The sequence below is a fragment of the Manacus vitellinus genome, unplaced genomic scaffold (genome assembly GCF_001715985.3).
Source record: "Manacus vitellinus isolate BGI_N305 unplaced genomic scaffold, ASM171598v3 scaffold_19_pilon, whole genome shotgun sequence".
NCBI classification, from domain to species: Eukaryota; Metazoa; Chordata; class Aves; order Passeriformes; family Pipridae; genus Manacus; species Manacus vitellinus.
In genome coordinates, this window is record NW_021939395.1 from 13,804,633 (window position 1) to 13,811,552 (window position 6,920).

Genomic DNA, 6,920 nt, shown 5'->3' on the forward strand with positions numbered 1-6,920 from the left:
CAAATAAAATCACAGGAAAATAACTTTGCTTTTTCACAGATCACAGATTATTGAATTGATGCTTTAACATGGAAATTTAGCATTTAAGAGGTATGTTATTACTGTCATTTTTGCTTTAAAGAAGCTTCTCAAAAATTACTTTCACTTTAAAACTGCCTAAGTGCTTTACACTAAGCAGAATAAGGCAAATCTGACTCTGAACTATTGAACAGCAGGACAAAAGCTGACCGTTAATAGACCAAGGAAATGATTGGGAGAAAAATGGAGCAGCTGAGTTTAGAGAAACTTGTACTTTTTTCTTAATGAGCAGTTTAACTGCCAATTGATTGGTCATTCAGCATTACAGTAAATGGTCAATGAAATATATAATGATGCAAGACTGCACTTTAACAAGACTGAATCTTGAGGCAATCAGGAATGCTTAAGGCAGAAAAATACATACAGAGGAAATTTCTTTCTGTGCTTAATTTAAAAAAAACAAATGGAGCAATAACAGCCATTCAGGCAGCTAATCGATGGGATTCCTTATTGTGTGTGCTGGCACACTTGCTCACAAAATTTCCATTTTGTGATTTTGTCTTTTGATTGTTTATTTCATGCTACAGGATTTTTTACTGTTAATTTTAGTTAAAGCTGACTGCTAGAGAGTGGTTGAGTTTTTAAGGTATTGAGCTCACGAATCTCTACTTACTTGCTTAATTTTATACCTGGGAGCTTGAGGAAGCTATTCAAATGGATTAAACTGAGAATATTGGTATGAGTTGCAATATTAATTCCTACAATAACGCATAAGTGGGCTAAGACTGAATGCAGGGGAGAATGTCTATCTTTATAAATTAAAAAATATAAATATTTTAGTTTTCAGAAGGAAAATTTAGATCTTAATCAAGTAAAAATCAGAGCACACCACTGTCTTGTTTCTCAGCAAAACCATGTTATCAAACAGTCCTTTGACTGGTGACATTTGCTAGTGTGAATGAGAAATAAAGGAAGAACAAACAGGATTTTTTTTCTTCTTTTCTTTGCATGGGGTGTGAAATGTACCATTATAGGCAGCTGTCAGTGTGAATGGGTTAACATTTACCTAATTTATAATGTGTGAAAATAGACACCTAACAGCAGAGCTGGGATGGAAAGAGAGCAGTCTTTCCAAGGGCACGGTTCAGGTAATGTTTACCCCTCTTCCCTGACTCAGGTCCTCTGGCACTGAATACACTGTTTGGAGGGTTGTTAAATATTTGACTTATACGTTGTGACCTCCTCTTGCAAGAGAGAAGGGAAATAGGCTCACTTTGACATCTCTCAGGAGATCAGGTGGAATAATGGGCAGCATTTACCTTTTTTGATCCCTAGGTTAAAGAAGAAATTTTTCCCCAATAGCTTGCAGTGGCTGAAATTGTTGTTCTCCACAGTGTGACCTGATGATCCTGTGAGGCTGAGATAGCCATAGCATACATATAAAGCCAGCTTTTGGCAGGAGGCAGGTGAGTGACTGATGAGTCTTCCACAGACTATTTTCATCTTCGGAAAGGCTCGGATTTCTGGGTACTATCTACTTATTTCTGGGTAAACTTTCCAATGGGCTTGGAAGGATGAGAAGCTCTTTCTCTTTGCAGTCTCGTGTGTGAGTGCTGCACATGAACAGCTCAACTGTCTCTTACAGCAGGTGCAAATAATAAATTTAATAATCAGGTCCTCTGAAAAATGTACAGAGGAGTTTGGAAATTGCAGTGTTAAACAAACTAATTATTATGGCTTTAAAAACTCTCTTCTGCACGCACAGCTTTAATTAAATTTGATTTTGCACCCAACAGAACTGTCTCTGGGCTTTGCAAAAAGTAGTAGTTCTGGTATTGATTAAGACTGAATGTGATTAACATTAATTATTGATTAAACTTCCTTATATCTTCATATAGCATCAAAGAGAGATTTATTGATGAACTCTGAAAGGTCTCACAACTGCAGTTATTATGCTGTAATTCCTTTTGACTATAGCTTAAGTGGAGCATTTATGACATATCTTTATTCCTTTGGAAATTGAATATAAAGTCTGTCTCCTAAACATTAATCAGCTCAGGCATTTTAAATATTCTTGAAATATCTATCTTTATTGAAGCATGTTTCTGTTGTAGGGTTTTGTTTGGAATTTTTTTAAGAGTGAGAGAGGAAGGAAATGAAGCAATGTAGACACTAGCTTAGGACACTAACTTGAGATACAAGAGAGGCAGTTCTGATTACATGTCTAGAATAGAAAACTCTGTTTCAAGCAGTCTGGTGGCTCTGTTAGTAATTGGCCTTGAATTTATTCTCTTGGTTTTTTAGCACCTTGCTGATGTTATAAAAAAGAAAAAAAAAGCACTGGAAAATGCTTCACCTTTGACAAATCATCATGTTGCAGCAAAAAACCACCACTACACAATTTAAAATTATCATATGAATAAATAATACTCGAGTGAGAAAAATTCTATAAAATCGATCTTCTGGACCTTTGGGAATCAGAATGATTGTTACATTGGATTGTTAATTATGGAAGTCTATTGCAGAATTCTGTCTTCAAATAAATTTTCATCAATTGTAATTTTTCAAGGGAAGTGAAACAACAATTTAGCACCCTTTCAGATTAATTGATCTACCTATTTATCAACTATGCCTTGTGTTCAGTAAACATTCAAATGATGTCTTCTAAATGATGTCTTCTGAATTAAATGAAGAACAATAGCTCTGTTAAAAAAAGGAGGATGCAACAGTGAGGTAAAGAGGATATTGATTTATAAGGGTGACTGTGACCAGTGCAGCTACAGGAACTCAGCTCCAGAGAGTTACAGATCCAAATAAGAGGGTATGGATAATATTAAGGCAGTAGCTCAGGGGGGAGGAACACCCCTTTCCTTACTGTGTCCTGCTGGCTATGCTGGTTAGACAATTTTGGACTGGTATTCATGACCATTCTTATGATTTGTGTAGGGAAATCATTACCTGAATTGCTGAAATTCTGAAAGATGAACGTTCTCCCCACGTGGGAACAAACCTACAACTGGGAATTTTGGACTGTTTTCCAGGTGTATTACTTTTCCCACGCTCTAGATGGAAAAAAAGTCTTAGTGATTTTTGAGGTTGGCTTGTTTGCTTTTCCTTCTGAGAAACCATAGAGACAGAGAAGAAAGAAGAGTCTAACCAGCATCATGTAAAGCAGGATGGTCATCATTTTTCAAAGTAGCAAGATAATGAAATACTTCTTTGGGAACAAGTGTATCACTACTGGCCAATCATCATGTACTTGTTAACACCATGGAAGGTCATCATACTGTTGTAACTACTGAGTTGTGATATTAAATTAATTGGGTTTTGCTCACTGATCTGCATGATCAATATGCAAAAGATGCCAGAGAACAAGTGGCTTTGACATTAAAACAGACTCCCTACACAGCACAATATAAACTGGGGTTAATCCCAGTGTAGATGTGGAGTTTTGCAACAGCTCATGGACAGATACAGTTGGACACTTGACATTGAATACTTGCAATCAATTATTCTTTATTTAAATTTAAGGTACACAGAGAAAAATTAAAAATGTAGGCTTTTAAATTCAATTCACCCAGAAGATGAATTATTTGTACACTGTATATTCTCCTATTTTTTATCTTTGTTCTGTTTGTAGTGATTGATATGCAGAATTCCCGTATAAGAAGAAAAATGTTTGCCTTTACTTTGGATTCATCTTTGGAAATTGAATAGAAACCCCACATTCACTTCTCCATATCCACAGCAGCCCAGGCTGCAGCAAATTCCCTGTTGCACAATGAAATTTCTATTTTTTGTGCTCCTGTTTTCTTGGGATTTTTGATCATGTTGAGTTATTTCAGAAGATGTTAAGCAGGTGTGCTGTAGGGCTTGTAGTAACATTTTGGTTTAAAAGTATGTTTATGAATCTGACTTCATAACACCAAGGGCAAGATTCTTTGCATTAATTTTCTAGACAATTACTTTATATTTCTATAATTGCTTTTAACAATTCTGTAAGTAGAACTGTAAAAAAAAGTTCTGATTTTTTTTTTTTACAGATTTTTTTTTCTTAAATCTTCTGCAAGCTGGCAATACAGAACGTTTTACTTCCCAGTGTTTCTGTCTTTATTTTTGATTTTATTGTCATAGCATTAGCCATGTTACTGCAGTTAAGCCATTCTCTAACTTCTTTTTCAGTATTCTATAGACTACAGAAATAGATCCTTTCATAGTAATATCACCTATGCATGGGTATCTAAAGGGTTAAAAGCGAATTATTTTTCTGGATGCATTTTAATATATTTTATATTTTGAATTGAAGTGTCTTAACAGGAAGGACACATTTAACATTCATCAGTTCTGGTCCTGTTTTGGTTTTTTTCTGTTTCCTACAGCTTTCCCTTGTTAATGTGGGATGTAGCTTTTGATTATCTGTGTAATTAATGAATAGATGATGTCAAGTCATTTCCTGAGCTGAGAACACTCAAAGAGAGCATTTCTTAATAGTAGGAATTTCTTAAATTATGTGGCCACTATTTAGAAGTAGAGATAGAAGTGCAGATGAGAATATAGGAGATGGAGAGTTCTTTGTTAGGGAATAACTATAAATAATGAGATAACACTATCTGAAGGCTTAAAGGATTACTATGTTAATCTATGTCCCTCTGAGATAGGATTTTTAAATCTCTGAAGGTAAGCAGTGTTATATCTGATATGGACACTTTGCAAGAATACCAGAAAAAAAACCTCATTCAGGCAATAGCATGTTCTCAGCTACAATGTGCAAAGAGCAAAAGCTCTGGCACTGTGGGTAGCTGGAAAAAGCACACGATCAAATGTATTTGCAAAGTAAGGTAATGCATCAGTTCGCTCTTGAAGAGCCTTGTGAGCAGTGCTACGTGCCTACAGGTATTCCAGCAGGGAATACTGGCAGCCTGCAAACCCACAAGCAGAATGTGACAGATTTAAACAGAAATGTAAAGCATTTTCTCTTAAAAAAAAAAAAAACAACAAAAACTCGTGTGAGGTGAAAAGTATGAACCTATCAAATATTTTAACTGTTAAAAGCTCTAGGGAGGTGATGTTCGTAGGCAGGCTTTTTGTGTATCAATGAGTGACTCAGATAAAGGAAAACCAGAACGGACAGGTTTAGCTTGGAGACTTGAAAATAATTGTATTCCAACCAGTCTTAAGAAGGAACACACAGAGTATATTAACAATGGATCATGACATAGATTCTGGCACTTCGATGTAACTGTTCATGTAAATTACCAGCAGCAGGTTTTGTGATCCTCTAAGTTTTGTACAGTCATTCACAGCTCATTAAACCTTCACCAGTGCTGTCATTCACTAAATACAAAGGTAGCATGGGAACTGCATAATTGAAGTGTTTTAGTCAGACTGCTGTAGCTAAATTTCTAAACAGTAACCACTTTACCTGTACCTCATTGGAGTTGTTTGGAATAAGGATTAGTGCAGATAAGGAAAAATGTGCATCCTAGTGGACCCCAGAAGCTTTGGTCATTTATCAAACCTTATAGATCTTCCCAATGTTTAAGAGGAGTCTAACCCAGCTAACTTAAGAATTTTTGGCCTGAATTCTTTCATGCTTCTCTGACAGAAAATACAGATATTGTGAATTTAATGAAACCCTCAGAAAATCTGCCTTGTCTTACTCCAGGTTGCCTCACACTCTTCCTATACCACTACACTACAACTCTGATACATGTAATGGGAACAACTATGTTTTCAAGGACTTTATCACCCTATTCAGTCCAATTTCCTGGTGCCTTGATTGTCTGTGTTGCATAAATATTAATTCAGTGACAACCTCTCTTTTGCTTTGAACTGATTAGTTTTCTACCTAAGTTCTCCCAAACACAGGTGTGTTTCTGGGAGTCAATTGCTGCAGGGAATTCTCCCATGGTACACCATGGAGGAGACTGACTGAGGTTTGGTTGTCCCTTCCCTTGGACACCACTGTGGCAAACTTCATGCTCTCAGGAAGCTCATGTGCTCTGAAGGCAAACTCACAGCTGCACAGAGCACACCTGTCATTGCAGGGCACAGATACCTCTCTACAGGTGGGCTGCAACACAGCTCTCACATCTTTTCAATATTGATTAAAAAAACCCCACAATACCCCAGGTGAAAGAATGGGACACCATGGTGTGAAGCTCAGAGGAATCCAGGGCCACTCTGCACGAGCTGTCTGCAATCTGTGACTCATTCCCTCGGTAGGGACATAATTAGCAGTGAAGATATAACCACAGTTTCTTCCTTACAAGGTCCAGACTAAAAATACTCTATGTTACAAACTATTTGGTCACAGAAGAAATTATGAAGAAGATGGGGGTTTAAATTTTCTTAGGAAAACGTATGTTTCTGCTTCTTTGTTTTCTTCCAGTGACCTCTTCTTACTTCACTTGCAGTAGGTTCTGTGTATGACTGATGAGTAGTGAGGTGTCCCCAGAGTGCCTTTGTCTTCCAGGTGTAACTTCCCTTGATTTTACATACCATGGTCATCCAATTTAAGCACCTAAATCTACAAGTTCACCGTCTCCTTCATGGAGTCCAAGATGCTGCTGCCTTTCAAAAGGAGAGTTTTGTTCTCCCTTCTGACATGAGCCATAGGATGATCTGGAGCAGCTTGGCAGGAAACTAACAAGGCCAAACAAAAATAGTTGTCATCATGAATATTTGAGCTCTGTGGTCACAGCAACAGAGACAGCACAAGGGAAGGGGTGGGAGCATGAAGGAGGAGCACCAGTGCCAAACACAAGGTCTCACTGTTCATTGGCAGCACATGGCATGATCAGCTTAAGCTGATGGTGCAGCCATGGGGTCAGGCTCTTGAAAATAGGAGCTAGGGGACTTGGAAAGAGAAATCCTTATTCTTAATGTGTTGCACATCTATT